Source organism: Chinchilla lanigera, unplaced genomic scaffold, assembly GCF_000276665.1.
Source record: "Chinchilla lanigera isolate Chin_1 unplaced genomic scaffold, ChiLan1.0 scaffold00014, whole genome shotgun sequence".
NCBI lineage: Eukaryota > Metazoa > Chordata > Mammalia > Rodentia > Chinchillidae > Chinchilla > Chinchilla lanigera.
Window position 1 is genome coordinate 22,317,842 of NW_004955415.1, and position 25,675 is coordinate 22,343,516.

Genomic DNA, 25,675 nt, shown 5'->3' on the forward strand with positions numbered 1-25,675 from the left:
TAAAGTTAAAATTAAAAATGCAATGAATCTGTTTATTTGCTACATTTCAAGAGCTCAATAGCTATATGCAGCTACTGTCTATCATCTACACAGCACGGAGCCGAAAGGTGTTTTTGTTGGACAACATTGATATGGAAATCTGGGACTTCTGCTGGAGTGGAACTTCAGATTCCTCTGTCCTGAGAGCACGGTTAGCTTTGAGATTCATTTGTATAAACATAAAAGTAAAATTTAATAGGGGAATAATATCATCAAGGAAGAAAATGAATAGAGAAACAAAGCAAACAGGGACACATTCTGGGAGGCATGTATGCAATAAAAGAACACGTCACAAACAGAAGACTAAAGAGAGAGATCATTGCTATAAGAACTGGAATCACATGCCATGGTTCATGGAAGGTAGAACCACAAAAGAAAAGAAAACACCAGGCATAGTCTACAGACTATGTCCTGTAATGATCATGTAGAAAAGAATGACCAAGATGTAGCTTCAGGATACTCAGGGTCATCTGCAAGAAGTTGCAATCCTCCTTTGTAGACATGAGACAAAGTTCTGGTAGAAAGAGTTGTAATGCAGAGGCAGTCTCAGGGAAACATAGCAAATGAATAAGGAGGCAAGACAGGGAAGAGGAGGAGGGAGAAATACAGAATGATTAATGAGCAGGTTATTCTCTAGAGACCCTCTGCTAGAGTTACACACTCTTCAGAACTGTCCCTCAGAGAAATAAGGTTTAGACATTTATCCACCAATTTCTAGTTCTCTTTAGGTGAGTGTTACTCCTTGGGGTGTTAATGCCACAGCAAATTTGGCTTGCTGTTTGGTACCAGGCAAGCTTCTCCACTGCAGAAATCCATCAACCAGAAAAACCCATGAGAGTGAAGTAGCAGAGTCCTCCACTGCGTGGGAACTGTCTCCCAAAGTAATAATGATGTCGAGGGAGGGTTGAAAGGATTATAGAGGGATACTCAGCATCTGCTGTAGTTGGATTGGGTGCATGGCAACAGAATCTGGGTTTTCCTGATGCTCAGCGAAGAATCACAGTAAGAAGAACTGAATTTTATCACCAGTACCTGCCAGTTCTTCGGGTAGAATATCCAGATCCTCAGATCTGCCCTTGACATCTGATCGAGGCTGTGTCATTCTGCCAGATACCCCTGGTCTATCTACTCGCTGCTGCTACATCCCCTTGGGCACCAGCACCACTGCCTTCAGGAGGATTCTAAAGCAAGAAGTAAATGGCTTCTGTACAGTTTTGAAGGAATTTCAGTTTTTGTTTAAATCACCTTTTAGCCTCTGAGGAATTGTTCCAATAGAGACCCAGCCAGAAGATAAATGGAGGTTCAGACACTATGCCCTGTAATGGTCACCTGATCAGTGTCACCTGTCAGCTCCTTATCTCCTTAGGATGAGAAGCTAGAGTAGCCTGAAGAACAACTAAAGTCTCAAGAAGCCTCTCTTCGGTTTACCAGACCCCTCCAAAACCCAGCAGTGCAGCACTATCTCCTTTATTTTTAATCTAAACAAATAATTATTAATCATCATTATTATGCCTATACATGCTTCTAAGAGAACAGTTTTCCAATCATAACAATAAAATCTATTAATATGAAGGAGAAGCAAGCACCATGTATAGACTTTTCTTCACAATCCACCAAAACTGTGCCAAAGTACAACATTTACAGAAGACCACAGTCACCCCCCAAGAAAAGGATCAGGGAGCATGGTGGACAGACCATAGCTGCATCTTGAGACATTAAACCTTTGGGCACTGGGCCACTGCAGCTTGCAATACTAAGCTTGTCTTGTCTTTGGCCATAGTGGCCCAACTGATATTTGACCAATCTCTCCATTTCACTTCAGTGGTGGATTGATTAAAAATTATCCCTAAGTCTTATCTTTTCCTTTATTCACCTCCTGGACAATGTGGCCTCTCTACTTCTTCCATCAGGTGGTGAAATCTACTCTCCCTCCCTTAAATCTGTTCTAATCTTGTAGCCTGACTTCCCAACAGAATATTGTAGAAACAATGGCATCCATAGGTCTTGAACACCACTAACTTCTCTCCATGGGATCAAGCCCAGGGAGACCTGCTGAAGGTCACACCGGAGCACAGCCAGCCATGTGGCTGAGGTTGTCTTAGTACAGCCTACACCTGCTGACCCACCAGTCCACCACCTATTCATAAATGAATATGAGCAGTTCTGAATAGGACCAGTAGAATCTCCCACATGACCGACAGACTCAAGAGCACAAGAAAGTCTATTTCAAGGTACTAATCTTGGAATGGTTTATTAGGCAGCAAAAGCTTACTAACATAACATTTCAAGGATGACTTCTGCATAGAAGGGAAATGTGGTTCTCATGGTTCTCTTGTACTGTGTATCCCCAGCCCCCAGCTTCAGCATTCTGTGATTTTTAATTGAAACAAAACTCCAAAGTAGACATATTAATCTGCTGGATATTAGTGAGCTTATGGGCACCAGCTATATCATGTGGGTGCATAGACATCCAAGCACTTGCAAACACCCATGTGGCACACAGGGAAGGGCAGAGGGTGGAGCAGAGTGCATGCTTAGTAGTGCAAGAGCCAGAATGTCCAGCCACTTCCTGTCAGAATTAGTCCTCACTCTGTGTTCACATTCCAATCCTCCTCTCAGAACAGGTCTTAGGATTTTTTCAACATGACTTATATTGATATTATGCCCAAATTCTCATTTTCAGATATGGGCAACTCTATCTGAACCCTTAACATTTGCATGGGATTTATATGATGGAATGAATGAAATCTTTACATAAATGTTTTGATCTTTGCTATAAACAAAACAAAAATTTTCTACTGATTGCTTAGTGGATTAGAAAGGGCTCTACCTAAAAGATCTTTCATGGTCCAAATGATGCATCTTTTATTATGGGAGTTCCATTAACTTAGGGGAACACATCTGTAATCCAGTGTGTGTGTATGTGTGTCTCTCTCCTTTCCTCTGTCCCTCCCTCTCTCTTGCTCTTTCTCTTTCTTTCTTTCTTTCTTTCTTTCTTTCTTTCTTTCTTTCTTTCTTTCTTTCTTTCTTTCTTTCTTTTCATCCTATCTGAAATGAACTACCAAAATAAATCAAAGAATTAGCCTGAAATGTTGATCACTTACTGACTCTGAGGGTGTAGAACACATCCTTAGCCTCTTTGAATTTTGGAGGATAAGTGAAATAAGAATCCATTGTGGCCAATAGCATATAAGTCATTATGATAACCAAACAAGACTTATAAAAAAACAGTATGAGGCGTTCTCATTTGCTCCGTTAATATTCACTTCCCCTACAGTGTGTGTTGATTCATTTCCTACCCATCACTCAAAGTCTAGCTTGGAGGAAGCCCCTTTGTAAAGTCTTTATTCACAATGTCAGCTCTTGTTAAACTCTTTTGTTTTTCTCCCTCTTATTTATTCAAGCAAATTATCTGTGGCTGAGCTGGGCCCAGTCAGTGATAATGCTTTTAGCAGAACTGTCCCTGCCACATGGAGAGAGACGCAGCAACAGTCCAGCATACGATTAATTAAATGTATCATGATGCAGTGACCCAGTGATGTTTTGGGATGTTATGGGATTATAGAACAGAAATAAATCAGGGGATATTTCAAAAAAATGCCAATGAAGTTAGCATAGAAGTGGAAGCAAGTGTTACCCCTGATCTGGAATGAAGTAGGGCTTATTTCACACTACTTTTTTCCAGATTTGTTTCTATCACAAAGAAATCGGTGGTGCTTTAAATCTGTATTGTCCTATGCAATTTTCTAATATATTCTGTTGATTTGTGTATGCTATTAGAATTATACTCAGTTGGCATAGACTCCATGATTTGTACTTTACTTTTTAAAAATTTCTATTTAAAACTTAACACAGTGCTGGACAAATATTTGTGATGAATACATAGTTTATTAATTGAGAACAAAAGATACTTATGCTATTTATACTGGTTGCTTTTGAATTATATGACACCTCACCACCACTAACAAACTACTCACCATTTTTAAAGATTGTGTGTTGCTGTACATGGAGAAGAGCAAAATTTACAAGTGCACAAATCAATGAATTTTCATGACCAATGTAAGTAGCAATCATTTCAAGAAGAGCCTTGTTTCCCAGAAGTCCCTTATGTTCACTTCCAAGTATCAATTTCTTGGAAGGTATCCTGAGGTCGAACTTCTCTGGTCGAGGGACCTGCGCCCGTGGTAAGCGGCGACACGGTGAAAAGAAGACACCAGAGACCAGGCTGATGGCGCAGATCTACTTTATTGCAGAAGTACCAGGCATTTTATAGAGCAGGCTAGGGGCGTGGCAAAAGGGGGCGTGATTATAGAGGGGAGGCACCGAGGGAGGGGCAGAGCGGGACAGCCTGGGCAGGGTGACTCACTCAGTTTGCCGAGTACATGACAAGTCTGTTTGCTCAGACTCGCTCCTCCGCCACGGCCGTCAACCAGACCTCTGGGCCCCTGTTTCCCACAGTATCCATTACCTTGTTATTAATGACAGGTTTTCAAGTGTTTTTTGAAGTTTATATTCAGCATGTACGCAATTGTACCTAACTTCCTTCACTTAACACTTTCTGAGATCTATGTTGTTGCATGTAGGTGGGTTTATCCCCTCTTGCTCCCTCTTCCACATAGCACTCCATTGTGAGATTTACTATGGATGGTCACCAGGCCTAAAGCTCTGAATTCTCTTTCATATCACTTTTTGTAGAGCTGTGCATTCATTTCATTTATATATAGGAAGGAGCTTCCAGAATGTATGACATAGATACTTGTTCTGACTTTAATAAATACTGCCACATTTTCCAATCTAATTGCATTAACTTTTTGTTTCACTGGGATTATGTCTACTGATTTTTAAAGTAAAGACCATTTTGCAGGCCAAACTGCCTTTTGGATTCACCCAAACCGAAGGGGTAGAGGTTGTGCTTTCAGTGCTGAAGAGCTGGAAGAACACCAGTGCATACATAGAGCTGCTGACCTCTATCAGTCAACCTCTCAGGGCCCTTGGCCCAGCCAAGCTCATGGGAATCTTTGGTGGAAAGTTGCAGCAACGTTTCAGAACCATATATGTTTTCTAAAATGGATTGTGTTTCAAAGAGAATCACTGTCCTTTAGTGTGTCATTTAAAAACAAGTTCTTTCTTCATTATCTCTCCCATGAATTCAGAAGAAATATACTTCTGAGGTGTAAAGATTTTTTTAAAAAAATTGAAAAGCCTGGGAATTCAGATGCAGATAGATATACAATGTTTTCCACAGATCTTCTGTCCCTTCTTCTGGCCTTTCTTCCATGCCAGTTGCTTCTACTCAGTTTTTCTAGCCTGGGGCTTGGGCAGCTTTGCTTTTGCAAGGACTTCTCCTTTCTTAGCAGGCTGTAAATAAACAGATTCCTGACTCAGAAAGACATTGACTGCCATCGTTAGCAACTTTATATTGCAGTGGCCCTGCAAGCTAAGTTATGAGCACACCTATTTATTAAGCAGGATGCTGATGTTCTGTTGAGAAGAAAATAAACTACGGATGCCTGCTTTGTGCCTCAAACATAGTTAGAACCCAGAAAGGATTTACTGCATTCAAGTCTTCCTCTTCACACCCAGGGATCAGATTCATAACGCAATGGCTTTGGGAAGATCCCCCATTTTCCCCCTAGGCTGTCAGTCCTCAGAGAGTAATGCCCCCACAATATTTCCAGGCAGAGTACCTGGAACAACAGAAGCACTTTATATATGTGTCAAATCCTCCTTAGTAATTCAGTAATTAATGCAAGGAGCAGGAGATGTTCACGGGCATTCAGCCTTTGTTCTAACATGGACACAGGGCATAGCTCTATGCATGTGTATTGAAACAGAAGTATAATGCAGGAAGCATGCCTTCTATTATAAAAGCTACTTTGTAAGGTTATCAGACAGGCTTACATAAATCTTATGAAGAAAAGATAGCCCCTGTTCAATTTGCTACCTCGCTACCCAATAGAAGCAGCTTACTCACATTCCAAAATGATTGTAAACTATATCTCAAGGGTCTTTTGATATACTTAAAAGAGATAATGTAATCATATATCAATTAATTAAGTTCATTTCAAGTTTGTTGCTAAGGGATATGAAGACTGTCCATCCTCCCTAAGCAGGCTCTAAACACCTCTTGGTTTGGGCTTATGGAAAGGAAAAGTAGAATGCAATGTCTGTGTGGGGCATTACCTCTGAAAAAATAGAAGTGAAAATCTACCTTAATTTGGGTACCCTGGTCTCAAGCTCCTAGTTGGGATCACCCCTTTTCACCACTATAATGTTCCGTAAGTGAATGGTATCAGCAGTTTCTTAAATGAGGCCCACAAGTGTTTTCCCTTTCCAGTATTTAATGCTGTTTTTCACTTTTAGATACTTGTAGATTGTGATCCTGCAATTGTAAATTCTACAGAGCTTCAGGATAAAAATAGCTGTGACAATGCTGTTTTTCAGGAGAACATTGGGGCTTCAAACTCCACACTTTCTTATTAGTTGAGTCATTGACCACTCATCACTTCTTGTCCTAACCATGCTTTGTGACACGATTTGTCCACACATATTTATTATGGGTATTTTTTACATTTTCTTACAGCTTGTTCATTGGCAGTCTGACTCTAAAGGAGCCAGAAAAATAATATAATTTGTTGTCCTTCCTAAAAATCAAAGGAGAGAAAAAGATAATATGCAAACTTCTTGAAATTCACAAATGAGGCAGGATAAAAATCTATGCAGAATTTATAAAGTCTGCACGATGCTTTTGATCATGATATATTACAATTCCCACCCCCACTCTCCCATCCACAGCGATGTCTTCAATATTTTACTGAGCTGGGCTAACATGCAGCTCACAATTTTAAACTGACAAATCTAAAAGCATAAATTTTAGATGCTTTTTGCAAAACAGCAAGATTGAGGATAGACTGTACATTCAGAATATTATAGCCTGTCCTAATTCTTCCCGTTTCCACATAGTTTTTCCCCCTTTGGAGGCTTTGGGGGCATATTTCAAACAAATATCAGTGCTTTGTGTTTATGCCATGTAATAAAGACTATCTGGGCCTGTCTGTAGGAGAATATCTGTTTTCCAAATCATCTCAGTTATGGAGAGAAAATGGATTCTATTTTGAGTACAATGTAAGAGTAACCTCAGAAATAAACATTTAAAATCCGCTCACTTGGGGTCTGCTGGGAGACTTCCATCATATTATTAAAGTAGGCCTCTACTTATCAATATATACAATGTGATAGGAGATAGAAGGAATGGTTAGCCAGCTCCCAATAGTTTCCTGTCTCTTAAACACCTTTTTGTGTTCCCAAGACTTCTGGGAATACATTACATCTAGCTATTAGAAGACATAGATTAGAGAAGACCATCTCTGGGGTTAATTTCCTGGGAACTATGGGACACTATAATGGGAATGGCTTAAAGTAACTGAAAACTAACTTTCTTTTAAAGGACACAGAAAGAGACAAAGCAAGGGGTAGTCATGTAGGATGGGAGACTTGGTGCTTAGATATATGTGAGTGATGGAAGTATAGTGAACGTGGACAGCAGAGTTGACACCTCTGATGCCATATTTCCTCCACTGCCCCTGTCCAGACCCACAGAAGACATTGTGATCAAACCCTGCACTCTTATCCTGCATTTGTGGTGTGTCTTCCTCAGAGTCCTTGTCAACATTCCCAGCCATACTACTGACCAGCCAGCTTGTGGCTGAAATCTAGTAGACTGTGAAATCCGGTCTACCAGAGGTGTCACCAAACATGACAAGAGGGATAACCAATGTGGACTTGAAGGTAAATAGGACAGGAAAATGAGACTTGGAGCTAGATTTAAAAGCCACTTAAATTTCTTGCTTGTTGGGAAATACTGATGATATTACATATTCATTTTTTAAGTTCCTACTATGTTCCTGGCATTCTGCTGAGTGCTATGCTGAATGCAGCAGGAAGAAGGGTTATTGAATTTGTAGGCTCTAGAGTCAGACTATCAGGGTTTGGATTTCAGTAGAAGAAGGTGCCAGAGATTTTCAGGATTAATGCTAATCTGTAAAATGGGGATAATAATGGTCACAGCATCCTTGACTTGTTGCAAGGATAAATGAGGCTATGTACTGAATGTTCATGGGGCAGTGTCTGGCTATAAATCATCATTAGCTTACTTCTGACATGAGAAGTACTCAAAAGTATTCTATGTGATAAAGCTATTTTTTTAAATTATAAATCAGGGTGCTTCCTGTATTCTTTTCTTCCTTCTCACCTCTTTTGATAGCAGAGATCCCCTTCTCAGCCATACCAAACAGAGGCAAGCATTTTAAAAGCTAAGTGCTAGCAAATATCCTATTTACCAGCTTTTTTTTGTCCTAGAGATAATAACTGAGTGCTGCTAGAAAAGCATAAAAGAATGTGAAGGGATACTTAACTAGAAGGGAAATAGCTAAATGGATTAGGTATGCTCTAAGTGGGACAAAGAAAAAGAAATTTCTATAAGGAGGCCTAGGACAAGTAGCAGAAGAGATAATGAGTATGGGCTTCCATTGATTCACTTCAGTGCCCGGAAAAGAGGGAGGGAAGCATGAGATTTTGTGTGTAAGATGGTGGACTAAAGGGAGATCTGTGCCTCTTTCCTTCCCCTCTCCTCCCTCCTACACTTGAACAAAATAGAATAAGCAGAACCTGTCACTAAAAATGGGACCGTGATGAACTCATAGCTATGAATAGGACTATTATAAGTCATAATTTTAAGACTGATGCTCAATGGAAATAAAATGTAAGCAACATAGGTCTTTCATTTTAAATTGTCTAGCACACACATAATGTAAAAAGAAGCAAGGTGGGTCTGGGAGTCTAGCTCAGTGGTAGAGCATTTGGCTGGCTTGCACAAGAGCCTGAGTTTGATCCCCAATATCAGAGGGAAAGAAGGAAGGAAGGAAGGAAGGAAGGAAGGAAGGAAGGAAGGAAGGAAGGAAGGAAAGGGGGAGAAAAGAAATTAAATTATTAACATTTTTTAAGTTAATATATCCCAAATACTATCATTTTACATTCACTCAATAGGAAATAAACTGTATCAGGTCTTTGAAATAAAACATGTTTGTTTAAGTGTTTCTTAAGTTGGACAAGCTACATTTCACGTGCTCCATAAGGTACCAGTGGCTATTACCTCAGTCCATAGTTTTCAAAACCACTTGGGAAGGTTGACAACATCTTCATACTTTTATAGACAAGGAAAATGAGACACAGAGAAATAACAACTTGATTGAAACTAATATGTAAAGCCAGCTCTGTATCACTCCAGCCTCTATGCTTTTTGTCAGCCTATACTGATTCCCTTGCCTTTTTCATGAGAAAATAAGAACAGTATATATCATTCTCAGAAAGTCAATCTAAACCCAATAAGACTAAGCAGAAAAATTAAACAAAATTCTATATAAATACCACTAACACCATACCAGATTTATTTTCCCTAGGATTACCTTTACCCTTGTAATCCCAACACTTGGGAGGCTGAGGCAGGAGGACTGCTGTGTGTTCAAGGCCAGCCCGCTCTACATAGTTAGTTCAGGGGCAGCTGAGTCACACAGTGAGACTCTGTCTCAAAAAAGAAATTCTATTAAGCATCAGTGCTATTGCATATGTTTGTTTTGGGGGAAAGATGCAGCAGTTTCCTTACTTAAGATGTCACAGGACAGGAAGTTTACTAAAGTAGGGCTCCAGTGGAACAAGACTTGGAAGGAACCCAATATTATCCTGCATGGGAACTAAATTTTCTTTAGGAATCATTCCTTCAGTAGTATAGAGTTTTAAAGTGGCTTTTTAAATGGTTGGTGTCTTAGTTACTTTCTCATTGCTGAGGCAAAATACCTGACATCCACAAATTAAACGAGGAAAGGTTAATTTAATTCACAGAGAGATTTCAGTCCATAGTCAGATGGATTCAATGCAGGGCAGTATGGCAGAGGAGAAAGAGTTCAGGGCATGGGGTAGCAGACAGGAAACAGTCTGCCTTCCTTCTCTCTCTTTATATCCCATTCAGGCTACAAGCCTATTTGTTGACGCCACCCATACCTAGGATGGATCTTCCCCCTTCAGTAAGTCTTTTATGCACACCCAGAACTATACTAAACCAATCAATACACTAGTGTCTCACACCCAGGATCCAGTCATCTCCCAAAAATCCCACCTATGACCACATGACAGTTTGGATGCACATCTATATATAAGCTATAACAATGGCAAACTTAAAGGAGGAGTTGTTATCAGCTCTCAGCTATGACATAGCTGGGTACATAAAAGAGAAAGTTTAGGAAGCTCTTGATTTTCAAAAGAAAATTGTTAACACAAAAAATGAGAGAAGTTATTTGCTTTGTATATTTCTGATACAGGATTCATGTCTAGAGTATATTACAACTACTAATCAATCAGTGAAAGATAGATAACCTAATAAAAAGGAAAGTGGGGAAAAACCTTGAACAGACACTTCATAAAAGAGAATATATATATATAGCCAAGCAAACAATTTGCTGGGGTATGTGCACCAAAAGCCTTGCATAAAAGTTTTTATAGAAGCTTTCTTGGCAATTGCTACAAACTGGAGACAGCCCAAATGTCCATCAATTGCAGAATGGATTAAAATAATTGTAGAACATTCACAAAATGGAAATGAGATGCAATGAAAATGAGTTACTGTCATATGCAACACAGTCAAATTTCATAAACATAATATTGTCCAAGAAAAGCCAGAAACAGTAAACATATTGTACAATTCTAGCCATACAAAGTTTGAAAACAGCAAAAAAAACTAACCTCCAGTATTTGAAGTCAGGATTACAGTTAGATAGATAAGATAAGCCTGTAATGCCTTGGAAGGATCTCTGGTAAAGGGCTGTGTATAATGCTGAACATGTACTATTTCTTTATCTAGGAGTAGGTTATGTGACTGGCTTTATTTTTGAAAATGTACCAAGGTGCATACTCATAATAAGTGTACTTTTCTGTGTCAGAGTGCAATGAAAAACTCTACAGAAAGAAAAGAACTTCTAGAATTCTTCCTAAATCAGACACTTGGTGAACCTATATGAAGCATGCCTCACCAGGCTGTTTGCTATTATTGAACGCTCTAAAAGTTTCTCCATCGCTAGGGAGATGTTTAAAATTTTCCCTGCTTCCCACACTTCACACAATACTATTTCTGAACCTTCCATGTAATGATTCCATGCAGTCTAATACTTCTCTTGCCCGTGACCATGGTTCTAGGAAGTGCCTCTAAGTGTTTAGAAGTTCAACTTAATAAAATATATTCCTGAACATTTTAGGACAGGAAATACATTGAGGTGACCCAAGCACCAAAGTTCTGAAGCATTAGCTTCAAGGAGGCACTCATACTAACAACCTTTCTTCTTTCTTCTCTCATAATCTGAGTTCTATCTGAGAACCCACAAGGGTGGTATTGACTGAAATGGGATCCTGGAGGCACATTCTCCAGAATTTTTTTACCACGAGATGAAAATGTAAGAGCCTTTCTCCAAGACTGACAGAGTCCCCATTGTGCCAATCAGAAAGATACAGGACAAATCCTTGTACCTATACCACTGTACCTATGGCACAACCTATGATTTCATCAGCATAGAGGAACTAATAAACCCCAAGGCAGTCCTTCCATCAGAAGTACAATCTGAATGAGGAGCTAGTGGCCCCCTGGACCAGCCCTTGCAGATAGAGTTAGTGCAGAACACTGAGACCCAAGCTGGCAAGCCCTGGCCCTGCAGCTGGCTGAGAATCTGGGCATCTGATGGAAAATAATGAATGCATTGTTGGCCAATTTGTAAGTAGGACACTTAGCAGGATGTTTCATCAGTGACAAAAAGAACAACCTCAGAAACAGAAGGGTCATGTGCTAGGAGGTGGCTGCCAGTAGCATGTTCAGGCAGCCTTTTCATCTCTGCAACTCTGTTTCTGAGACCAAGACTGCTTAATTTACAAGTATAAACCAACATACACTTTATATCATATTAAAGTTCTTAAAGGTCTATACAGAGCTGGAAAGAGAGGAAGAAGGAGAGAGTAAGAGAGAGGGAGAAGGAGAGGGAGACAGAAAGAGGTTAGGAGAGGGAGAGAGAGAGAGAGAGGGACAGATAGACTTACATCTGTGGAGTCCTGTGTAGAGGTGCTACAACTACAAGATGTAGACATCAAGTGTCTTGACCTCACCTGCTCCTGTTACCACTTATAGTAACACAGCTGCCCTCAGAGCCTGTTTCTAATGTATTCCATTTTAACAGCTTTATTGAGTTATAAGTGACATATGTATATTCAATATATTAAAATATGAAACAGTATATTTTGGCATATGTAGACAACTGTGAAAGTATCATCACAGTCCTAATAATGAACATGTCATTCATCCTCAAAAGTCTCCTCATAACCTTTTATAAGAGTTTTTGGTTCATTCCTAAACAAATATTTACCTACTTTCTGCCCTATAGATTTATTTGTATTACCTATAACTTTATAAAAGTGTAGTCACATAGTTTGTTGCCATAGTGTACGATTTGAAATTTATACGTGTTTCATTGATTACTGTTATACTCCTTTTTATTGCTCAATAACATTCCATTAATATGATATTTTACACACACACACATACATACACACACACAACTTTCAAGCCCATGTCAGAGACAACAATTTTAAGAGAAAAGCCTCTGAGCATTGTGAGAAAGAAAACTTAGAAGACCTAGCACCATCTCCAATCTCAGCCATTAAGGGAAGATGTAAAGAAATAATTAAAAGATTTTTTTTTTCACTCTGCAAGTCTGGCGAATCTATTGCCACTAGAGAGTAGATATTTTCCAGGAAACCAAGAGAATTCGACTCTTGGTTGCTCTCCATTCAAGACCAGCCAAGGTGGGTTTGGGGCAGATAGGACACCACTTAGAGAGGTTTGGGAACCCCACAATACGGGGGGCTAGGACCTAAAATCCAGCTAAAAATCCAGCTATGTCCACCATACCTGCCTGGGACAGCAACAACCACCTGTGCATCTGTGATGATACCAGCACACCTAAGGAGGAGAAGACTGGAATATTCACTATGAGGAGAAGCAAAAGAGATCCCTGAACTGAATGACAAATCCCTGAACTGCCTTACAAAAAGCTGCATGATTGAATTTGCCCTGACCTAACTGAGATTAATGGTTTTCTAACTAGAAATGAAGTTTATTTACATAAAAAAGTAAGACATCTTTCACACCTGAGTATTTAGCTTGTGAAAGTCAAATCAGCTGCGTGAATTCCTGGGTGTGTCTAAGTGATTATAACCCAAATATTGAGACCTAATAATAAAACTCATATGATAACTGATAGAGAAAATCCTAAAACATGAAAACAGTTTTAGAACTGGTATATGTCTGTCTGACTCATGTATCTTCTTTGCTTTAATAGCCTCCTCTGTATGTGCCTGGCCGTTCTCTGCATGGGAGCAAAGCAGACCATGTTAGGGCTTTAAAGCAGCCCCTTCTCTGCTCAGAATCCCTGGTAAAAGCCAGTGTCCTGGCAGGGAGTTCCAGCCCTGCCTGGTCAGCCCTTCTGTTCCCTGTACTCTGGAATCTTTACTTGGCCCCAGTAGCCTCCACCTCTTGCCTTGTCTAGAATGCACCTGACTCCTGGGCTCAGGCTCTATGGGTTTCCTTTGCTTGGAAATTCTGCTCTCTCCCTACTCCTTGCTTCCTTGCCTCCTACAGACTTATCCCCAGAGTTCTTCTCAAGAAAACTATCTTCATTGAAAATTTCAACTCTGATGTTGCCGCCCCAAATAAACAAAGTATATAACGGATGTGATTAAAATACAAAGTGAAGGTGCCTGAACCAACACAAAACACCATGGGATGTACCTGGAATTCAGCAATTGGCAGGGCCAAAGAAACCCACGTGCCTGATCCAACCCCCTAGATGACAAAAAACACCTGAGGCCAGGCAACTGGCTCTGCAAGAGGAACCCAGGGTAAATCCACTCTAACAAAGGGAAACACTTTGCATACAAACTCCTAATTTATGATTGGTTCTATTGTATTAGCTATAGACTTTGCTCCTATGATCTAAAATACAAAATCAATAATTACAACATTTTACCAATTTCTAAATTTTGCTTGATGCTATCATTATTGCTAATTGTCCTAATGTAGCTACAATTTCAAATCTGTTGCAATCAGTTTTTCTCCCTTGGGTAACAATATTGGGAAGCTCTGGAGTAATAACCTCAACACAGCTCTTCACCTAAAGATTCAGGAAAGAGCCAAACAGAAACCAAATTCCAATCTCAATTAATTGGGGAGGTAGGATCATGAGACAGACACAAACCAAGAATCTCTGACATACAGAATATATTCATGAACAACAGATTTTTCCTAGAGAGGCTTTGATATGAGTGATATAACTACCTACTACCAAAATGCAATGATCATCACAGAAAACAAAATAAAAGTTTCTTTTTGAAATAGAAAATGGCAAGATGAAAGAACAAAAAGACTCCCAGCCCACCCAGAACAAGTCCAGAAGACATCAACATAGAAGAAATTGGAAGTCACACACTTGAAATTTCTGAAGTGATAGCAAAGGAAGAAAAGAAACAACTCCAGGGGGTAATAGAGGAAATCATATAAGAAATAATCTCTCAGGTAAAAGAAGAAATGAAGCCATAAGGAAAGAATTGATCATCATATCTAAAGAAGGCATAGATAAAAAAATAGAGATGCATAGAAACACGACAGAAACATTGAAAGATATAGGAGAGAATTAGAATGTAAGAAACAGATTCAAAGACATATCCAGGAAATTAAAAATTCAATTAAAAGCTGGAAAAACCACTTAAATGAAACTGATAGATTTTCAGACCTTGAAGACAGCATTGCTGCTAGTAACCATGAAAGGAAAGATCTTTGAACAATAAGGAACCAAGAAATAAAAATTCAATAGCTGCAAAAAGATGCAAAGAAGAACAACATATAACTGATAGGTGTCAATGAAAAAGCAGCCATTAACATGAATGACATAAAAACACTATTTGCAAAAGTAATTGGAGAAAATTTCCTAAGCCTGGGAAAAGAATCTGACACACACTTAAGTGAGGGATGTAGAACTACAATTAGCCTTAAGCAAAATAAATCTACAACGTGACATATAATAATCAAGATCCTAGAGATTCAGCACAAGAACGAAATATTAAAATCTGTTAGAGAAAAGAAACAGATTGCCTATAAAAGAAAGGCAATCAGAATCACAGCAGACTTCTCAAAACAAACTATCAAGTCAAAAAGAGCTTGGAGTAAAATATTTCAAGTTCTGAAAGAAAATAACTTCCAACCCAGATTGATGTACCCTGCAAAGCTATCTTTCAAAATTAGTGTAAATACCCTAGGGAGACAATATGATATTCACATATGTGAATCTGAAAGAGTAAATAAAATCCAGTAGGTACAGTAGATATAGGGAAAGGGAAAGAAACTGCTCAAAAAGAAAGAACAACCGGGATGGGGTAAAGGAGAAAAGAAAGAAAAAAAAAGAAAAAAATGGAGAGAGAAGATAGCTAAGATAATTGTACTAATAATTTCTATTGATTTATTGTAAAGAACAGTTGATGTTTAATAGATTAATAAATTTTGCATGTCCATATCTGGTAATCTGAACAGCAATTTGAAGATAACAATATGCAATGTAATGATCATTATTAATTTCCTATCATCTTGTTTTGAAACTATATTTTTATTGTATTCTTTTTCTTATTTTTAATTCTCTTTAAAATAAAAATTTAAAAGACACACAAAAAAATTAATAGAGAAATAAGATACTTCCACAATAAAGAACAACTGAAGAAAATCGTGACCACCAAAACAAACCACCAAACAATATCTTTTCAGTACTGAAAGATATTCTAGAAAGAGATCTAGAAAGATATTCTGAAAGAGATTCTAGAAAGAGATCAAAATGATCATAATTCCAAGAATAAAAACAAAAAGGAACCACCAGGCAGGGCAAGCAATTAAAAAGGGGAAAAGTAGGGAATCAACAGCAAGAAAATAACATGACAAAGATAAGCCAATATGTATCAGTTATAACCATCAATGTAAATGGCCTCAATTCACCAATCAAAAGAAGCAGACTGGCAGAGTGGATCAAGAAAAAAGTCCAACAATATGCTATATACAACAAATGCATTTACCTCAAAAGGAAATTCATTGACTGAAAGTCAAAGGATGGAAAACAGTTCTCCATGCAACAGGAACCCAAGAAAAATTAAGGGTAGCTATTCTGTTTGCAGAAAATGTGAACTTTAAACAAAGAACAATCAAAAGAGATAAGAAGGCCACTACATACTTGTTAGGAGAAAACTTTTAAGAGGTAGAGCTAACAATCATAAATATCTATGCACCAAATATGGGAGCACCCAACTGTACAAGACAAATCTTAATAGACATGAGAAATCAAATAACCAATAGTACAATTGTAAAGAGGGAATTTAGCACCCCATTGTCATACAGAGATAGATCAAGTAGACAAAATATCAACAAAGAAATAACAGAATTGAACAAAAATTGTGAAAAAATGGACTTAGTAGATGTTTACAGAGTGTTCCACCTAACAACATCAGAATATACATTCTTCTCAACTGCACACAGGACATCCTCTAAAACAGACCACATACTAGTCCATAGAATATGGTAAATTAAGTAAATGCAAAGGAATTAAAATTGTCCCATGCATATTATCTGACCACAGTGAAATGAAATTGGAAATTAATGACAAAAGAAATGGTAAAAAGCTTCATAAACACATGGAAATTAAATAACACCCTTTGAACAACCAATGGGTCACAGATGAAATTAAAGAAGAAATTAAACAATATCTACAATCAAACAAAAATGTACATACAATTTACCAGATTCTGTGGGATATAATGAAAGCAGTCCTCAGAGGGAAATTTATACTGGTGAACTCTCACATAAGGAAAACAGGATGAGACAAATAAATAACAATGTTGCACCTCAAGCTTCTAGAAAGTGAAGAGCAAGTCAAGCCCAAAACCCAAAGAAGTGAGGAAACTATAAAATCAGAGAAGAAAATAATGCAACTGACACAAAGAAGACAACAGAAAAAATGAATGAATTGAAGAGTAGGTTCTTTAAAAGAATAAATAAAATTGATAAAATCCTAGCCAAACTTATCAAAAAAAAGAAAACAAAATCTCAAATTCATGCAATAAGGAATGAAAAGGGTAAAATCACTACAGATCCTATGGAAATTCAGAAAATCATCAATACCTACTTTGAAAATCTTTACTCTCACAGCATGGAAAATACAGAAGAAATGGACAGATTACTAGATATGTATGAACTACCAAAACTGAATCAAGAAGATACAAAAATTTTGACTATGCAATATCAGTTAATGAAATTGAAAACATAATTAAACTGTATGAATGAAGAAAAACCCAGCTTTAGATTCATAGCTGAATTCTACAAGAAATTTAGAGAAGATTTAACATCAATACTCCTCAAACATTTCAATGAAATTAAAGAGAAACAATTCTCCCTAACTCATTCCTGGACACAGGTAGTACCCTGATACCAAAACCAGACAAAGATCCAAACAAAAGAGAGAACTATAGGTCAATCTCCCTAATGAACAGAGATTCAAAAATCCTTAATAAAATACTAGAAAACAGAATGCAGCAAATCATCAAGCAGATTATACATCATGACCAAATAGAATTCACTCCAAAGGTGCAGGGATGGTTCAATACATTCCTATCAATAAATGTAATACAACATATCAACAGAGCAAAGACAAAAACCACATGATCATCTCAATAGATGCAGAAAATGCTCTTGAAAAAGTTTAACACTCACTGAGGATAAAACCCTATAGAAAATTGGAATAGATGGTCACTACCTCAATCTAATAAAAGCCATCTATGACAACACAACAGCCAACAACATATTAAATGAAAAGAACTGAAAGCTTTCACTCTAAAATCAGGAACAAGACAAGGATGTCCACTACTCCTTTTCAATATAGTTCTGTAAAGATTAGCCAGAGAAATTAGTCAAGAGAGAGAAATAAAAGGAATAAGGATTGGAAAGGAAGAAGTTAAATTATCATTATTTGAAGATGACATGATACTTCTAAGAAGACCCAAAAACTCCACCAAAACACTCCTAGACTTAATAAGCAAATTCAATAGAGTAGCTGGATACAAAGTCAACACAAAAATCAATAGCATTCCTGTACACAAACAATGAACTTATTGAGAGAGAAATTAAGGAAAACACACCCTTCACAATAGCATCTAAGGAAATGAAATACTTAGTAATCAATCTAACAGAGGAAGTAAAAAAAACTATACACTGAAAAATACAATACTCTGAAAAAAAACCAAGCAGGATTTCAGAAAATGGAAGATAATCCTTGCTCACAGATATAAAGAAGCAACATTGAGAAAAAGGCCATAGTCCCAAAAGTGTTACATATATTTAATGCAATCCTGATCAAAATACGTTTGGCATACCTCACAGATCTAGACAAAACAATGCTAAAATTCATTTGAAATCATAAGAGACATAGAATAGCAAAGGCAATAGTGGGCAAGAAAGGCAAGGCAGGAAGCTTCACAATCCGTGATTAGAAATTATATTATAAAGCTACTGTGATAAAATCAGCATGGTACGGGCAAAAAAGATCACTGGAACAGATTAGAAGCTGTAGACACAGCAACAAACACACTCAGCCACCTTGTCTTTTACAAGGGTCCAAATGTGTTCACTGGGAAGAAGATGGCCTCTTTAACAAATGGTGCTTTAATAAATGGAAAAACTGGCTTTACAAATGCCAAAAACTAAAACTAGAACATGTCCATCACCATGCACTAAACTAAAGTCAAAATGGATCAAAGATCTAAATATGAAAACAAAAACACTAAATCTACCAGAAGAGGAAGTAGGTAGAAATCTTGAACACATACGGGTAGGCAGAGAGTTCTTGAACAAAAACCAAACTGCACAGGAAATACTTCAAATAATCAACATCTGGGATCTCCTATTATTAAAAGGCTTTGCACATCAAAAACAAAACCAACACCAGAAGAGTGAAACGAAAACCCACAAATTGGGAAAAAAAAATTTAGCCAACTGTCCCTCAGACAAAGACTTCTATCTAGAGCATATAAAGAGTTTAAAAATATCAGGACTCCCAAATTCAAAGACCTAATAGAAAAATGGGCATCTGAGATGAAAACACACTTCTCAGATGAAGAAATACAAATGGCAAATAAATATATGAAAAAATGTTTAACATCATTGATTATTCAAGAAATGCAAACTAACACTGAGATTCCATCTTACTCCAGAAGGAATGGTTATCATCAAAAAAGCAACCAATAACACATGCTGGCAGGGCTGTGGGGAAAAAGGAACGCTTCTTCATTGTTGGTGGGAGTGTAGACTGGTACAGTCACTGTGGAAATCAGTGTAGAGATTCCTCAGAAAACTGCGATTAGAAGTCCCATTCCACCCAGCTATTCCCCTTCTGGTTATTTTCCCAGAAGAAATGAAACAGCAATATATGTGCACCCATGTTTAGAGCAGACCAATTTGTCATAGGTAAATCTTCGAAACAACACAAATGTTCATTAATTGAGGAATGGATATGAAAATGTGGTATTTTTATACAATGGAGTATTACTCAGCTGTAAAGAAAGATAAACTAGAGGCTTTTATAGGTAAACGGATACAACTAGAGAACACACTCATAAGTGAAATAAACCAGACTCACATGTGTAAACATTGTGTTGTCTCCCTAGTTCAAGTAACTGAAAAGTGTAAATAAGATCCAAAAGATACAATAGATGTAGTAAAAAGAAACGAAACTGCTCAAAAGGAAAACACAACTGGGATAGGGGACAGAGAAAAAGAGGAAGGTGAAAAAAGATGTGTGTGTGTGTGTGTGTGTGTATAAGATCGCTAAAATAATTTTAGTACTAATTTCTATTAGTTGAAAGGAACATCTAGTGCTTATATTGTTTGACCAACTTTCCAATCCCTGTATCTAGTAAGCTGAGCAACTACTTTGAAAATAATAATACGCAATATATTATCCATCATTAATTTTCTATCATCTTGTTTTGAAAGCCTGTATAGTTTTTACTGTTTTTTCTCCCTTTAAAATAAAATTTAAAAAGAAATACAAAATGAGAGTTTAAATTTTAAAAACAGTATGAAAGTGAAAAACACACTGCCATTAATTCCTCTCAGAATACTCGCCCTCACTTTGAACACACTTATCCCGTCATTTTTCTCCACTTTCTGAAGCAATCCTGGTAGTTCTCTTTTGAAGCTTCTTTAGGAAGTGTGATCAAGAGTATAGTTACACTGACATGTGGACTGCGAAGGAGGCTCTGAAAACCTGCAAGCATCTCTTTCTTTCTTTGGATGTCCCCTGCCTCCTGTGGCCACCCCCACATGGGGGCCTACCCTCCAGGAGAGTCCTGGGCAGGTACCACCAGCACTACCCTTGGTGCTCCACTCTCTCCCCACACTAACCAGAGGAAGCAGCTTGAAGAGGGGGGAGATAGACACACTGTGCTTTCTGAGGAGACTGAGCTTGGTGTGTGCTATTCAAGTAAACTCTACAATGCTTCCAAGATAGCTCCTTTTTGGTGGATAAAGTCTTCTTTTGGGTATATCACCAGTGTTGACTGACTTTCGATAACATCTTAGGGCTCTGGATACCATTACAATGCCCTCTTATCTCTACTCCAATACAATATGATTGGAATTAATACTGGAAAGGATTTATTAATTTTAAACCTATTGGAGGATGTCAAGGTAGCATCATATAACTCCTCTAACAACCCCTACTTACACATATAGGGAGGAATGAACAAGGGTTGATGAAAATAATAAAAATGGAATGCGACTTGCTCCATCCATATACCAAAAAGTATCCTAGCCCTGTACATAGAGTAATTTATTTAATAATTTTATGCAGCAAGTGCTGTTATATGTTTCATTTTACAAGCCAGGAAGCTAAATGTGGGGAGCTGCTCAGACTGAGTCAAAGTTCAGAACATATAAGGACACTTCCAGACAGCCCTGAGAACATGACCCCATTGTCAGCACAGGCACACATCGGGGCATAATTATATAACCATAACTTAACAGTGGACAACTACACATGTGCCAATGAGGTCAGCATATAAGAATGGAAATAGGTGACAACCTGTATAAAAATACACAATAAAGATGCAGGTGATTCTTATACTCTGTTCTGCTCAATGCTGCCTGCTATTGTTTCTGATATCTTGCACACTTGTATTTTTTAACCTTGGGCCCTCACCCTCAGAAATCTCCCTTGGGCACTTTGAGTGATCCAACACTAAAGTACAGAGAAATTAAGTACTTTAATAAATTGCATGGTAGTCAGTGATAAATTAGAAAAAAACAAGGGTAATATTAAAAATATTGGGGGCCAGGGATATAGCCTAGTGGTACAGCGTGAGGTTGTGAGTTCAATTCCCAGTACCAAAAAAATAAAATAAAATAAAATATTTAACAACCAGAGCAAAATATAAACTACAATAGAGAGAAATCAAAACATTAAAAAGTATTTCATTTTATTCTCTACACTGTTACAAGTATAAATGAAATCAAACTGTTTGCTAAGTGATATTAGCTATAGTATAAATCATTCACCAAGTAGTTCCCAGTCAGTTGTTTATAATTACAGACTCTCCTATGGTCGTCCCCAGATGAATCTGTTTAACCCAGAAATGACAGGTGGAAAGGTGTCAGCTTCCTCAATGGTTTTGTTAATTAAACTGGGAGTGGAAAGTTCTCCAGTCCCATGCACTGTGTTGCGACCGTAGAGTAGCTGCAACTGTACCTTGCACCAGGCACTTGCTTACCCAGGTGCTCCACACCCAAAGAATCAGCACCTGGGTCTGCACTAAACCTCCCCGACCAGTGCTACTCACTCCTGCTCTCTAACCCAAGCCAACACCGGGCCACTCTGCAGCAGAAGCAGGACTAGACAGAGCCCCGCTGTGATGTAGGTTCCATGGGTCACCATGCAGGGATACTGCACAAAAGACAAAACATCCAGAGAAATGCACATAACACTTCACAGTAGTGGTTCCCTCTGTAAGTTATCCAATGCAAAGATGTGGGGCCCGCTGGGTGTAGTGGAGCACGCCTGTAATCCCAGCACTCAGGAAGCTGGGGCAGGAGGATCGTTGCAAGTTTGAGACCAGCCTGGGCTACAAAGTGAGCTCAAGGCCGGACTGAACTGCAGAGCGAGACTCTGTCTCAAAAAAAGACAAAAAAAAAAAAAAAAGGATGTGGGGCCCACCTAACAATACTTAAAAGCAAATATTTCATCTATTACTGTACTCTTACAATGTTTCATTAAGAAAAATGCTTTATACATTGAACACAATGAAACTACTTTTATAAATCTAGCTAGAAAAATAAATTTTTAAACATTTTCATTTTTAATTGATGTGTAACATTTGCACATATTTACAGAGTCCAGTACTGTAATTTGATACATTGTGCACAATGTACAATGATCAAATCAGAGTAACTAGCATTCCCATCTCCTCAAACATTATCATTTCCCTGTTAGGAACTCTCAAACTCTTTCGCTGTGAAGTGTAAATTTAATTCTTGTAGGCTGCAGTTTACATGCCTTATAACTTGAGAACTACTCTCCTCATCCACTGTGACTTAGTACTCATTATTCAGCCTCTTGTCACCCCCTGTCCCTTCTCCCTTAACTTTGAGGAGCTCGTTAAGAAAGGGAATATCCTTTAATACTGAAATCTTTCCATAGACCCAATTTCCGTTACCTAATCTAAAATGCTTTGCTATTATCATATGGAGAATAATTTCACTTCAACTCACAGATTGTACTCCTTTGTTGATTCATTTTAAAACAATTTAAATGTGCATCTGCTATGTGTCAGGTACAATGCTAGGTCATGTGGATAAGGAATCAACTCAGTAGACATAAACTCTGCTCACAGCACATGCAGGTAAGATTTTAGCAATGGGGAAGAAAATATATCCTTTCTTCCCATGAGGCTCTCAGGAGCAAGCAGAATACTGAACAGTAAGAATTTGGGGAAAGGAGCAGGGTCTTCAATTCATGGGATGCTACTGACATGCAGAACACTCCGACCTTATTCAAGGAGCAATGTGAAGGCATTGAGGAGTTTCTGATCCCTGACGATCCAATCAGTATTTGAACAAAGCTTATTGCCCCTTAGAGCTTTGTTTCCATCCAGTGGAGCTTTAAATCAAACATGAGGTCCTTTTAAAGTTGGAGACCTGGGGTCCAGGATAGCTCTGCCTGTAGGTGAAGGCTCATAGAGGGGACAGTGCTATCAGGTCAGACTGCCCACTGTGAGGAAAGATGCCTTCTAGGCTTCTTCAGGCAAACTTGTCATCATCAAAGCCTCATTTTTACTTCCTATTTCTCTTTATGGAAAAAGAGGCAGAATCAGAAATATGCTGAAATATAAACAGAGTTGTGTTTCAAAGCTATTTTTTGCTTATTTTAGAAACTAAAGAAGGCACCACCAAATGGCTAATACCTTTTTGAGGGAGAGAGGAGAGATAAGGTTGTGAACTCTATTTTCCATTGACACTAGGAAAGGACATAAGCCCTCCCTAGAAACAGCCGGTTGTCATGGTGAAGTTGTAAAGAGAGCTTTTCTCTTTTATGATTTGGCAAAGCAAGAGTGAGACTGAACCCAAGGGTAAACTTCAATGAAATTATAGAGCTGGGACTTTACACAAAGCCCAAAGAAGTGATCTCAGAGGAAGGGTTAGCTGAATGGCCAGGGCAGGTAGAGGAAGCAGGCAACACAGCAAAGTTCTGAGGAGCTTCTGAAATTTGGGATAGTATTATAATCATTGCATGTTTGGCTTAAGAGCTGAGCCTGGAGCTGTCACAGTCACCTTCTGCACATGGTTTTATTACATTTATATGTCCTTAGATCAAGATAGTGTGATATAACTGATTATTCTCCCCTTGCAGAGGAAGAAACTGAGGTCAAACAGGTTGCTTGATTTGGCCAAAGTCATACTGCTATAAAGCTTCAGACTACAGCTTTCAATCTTTATAGGATACGGCCTGCATAAAAGGAACACATATACCAAAATGAGTATCACGTTACAGAAATCAAGTGTTTTGCATGAATTGAAAAGTAAGCAATGTAATAAACCAGGAGATTAAAAGTCTAATTAAAGATAATGATTTGAAATTAGTTCTTATGTCTCAAATATTTTGGATTGATATTTATGCTTCCTTGTATGTATTAAAATGAGTTTTATTAGGTATTTGCTAAAGACTCATATTGGTTTTTCACCAGAAAAGAAACTACCCACTTTTGGGTATAACAGGGAAACAAATGCTCCACCTAAAGGTAAATGCTGATTGGGGCATATTTTTAACCCACAAGAAGAAAATGTAGGAAGTGTCTAAGTGGGTTAAGTGCCACAAAATACACTTGATGAATAAGTAAATGCCTACAGAATGTGAAGGGAAATGGGGCATAAAGCAGTATTTGGTAAAAAAAAAAAAAAAAAAGTTAAGTTGTTTCTGCCAAATTTGTTAGCATATAAATTTAATAAGGGCAACATGAACTTCTGAAACATTTCCTGCATGCTAAATAAAGGTTCAAAGTCTTCAAGCAAGAATATTTCCTCCTTAACCAAGGACTTACATGTATACCTACCACTGCCACATGACTTGTACCTTAAAGTCAAAAGAAACTGGGCAATTTCAGCAAACACTGCAACTTCTTCACCGTTATGAAGGATTTCCATCCACATTGATCGACAGTTTTATGTGGAACAGAAAAATATGTCTTTTCATATTTTAGGTTCCTCTCCCAACCCAATAATAAGCCCAAGGCAGGTAACCATCTCTTATTTCTCATTAAAATCCAACAGAGATTCAAAATACTCACTATGATGGTTGACAGGCTCCCCTCAGAAGGAAACACAGTGCCTAGAACAGGGCACCTTCTTAAAAACAAGGGTCAAATGCCCTTCTTTAGCAATAGCAAGTACACTGGTTGCTCCCTGTGCCATCTCCCATACAGCGCTAGAATTTTGTGTCTCATTTCAGTGGGCTGTATTCCAGGGCAGCTATCCTAGTTGAAAAAGATCTGTCAAACTAATCCCAGCTCAGAGAGTAGTTGTTGACAATAGCATAATATGTCCCCTGCTCAGCGATGTATTTTGTGAAGGTCTTAGAAATTTCAACTAGCACACAACCTAATGACTGTTTCATGGTTAGTATTCTGTTAAATGTTTGAACAAAACTTCACAAAAGAATGAATCTTCAGTGGTGAGAATTTAGGCATCAATAAGTGACATGTATGGATGATATTCTTGGACAATGAAATTCTTCAAGAACTCAAGTCCGCTTAGCAGTAACTTCAATTTTGACTCTCTGTACATGTCAGAAAAATCTTACAGACACAAATAGACCAATGGAACAAAACAGAGAACCCAGAAATAAAATTATGTGTGTATATATACATATATAATACAGAAATAAAATTATATATAACCCAGAAATAAAATTAT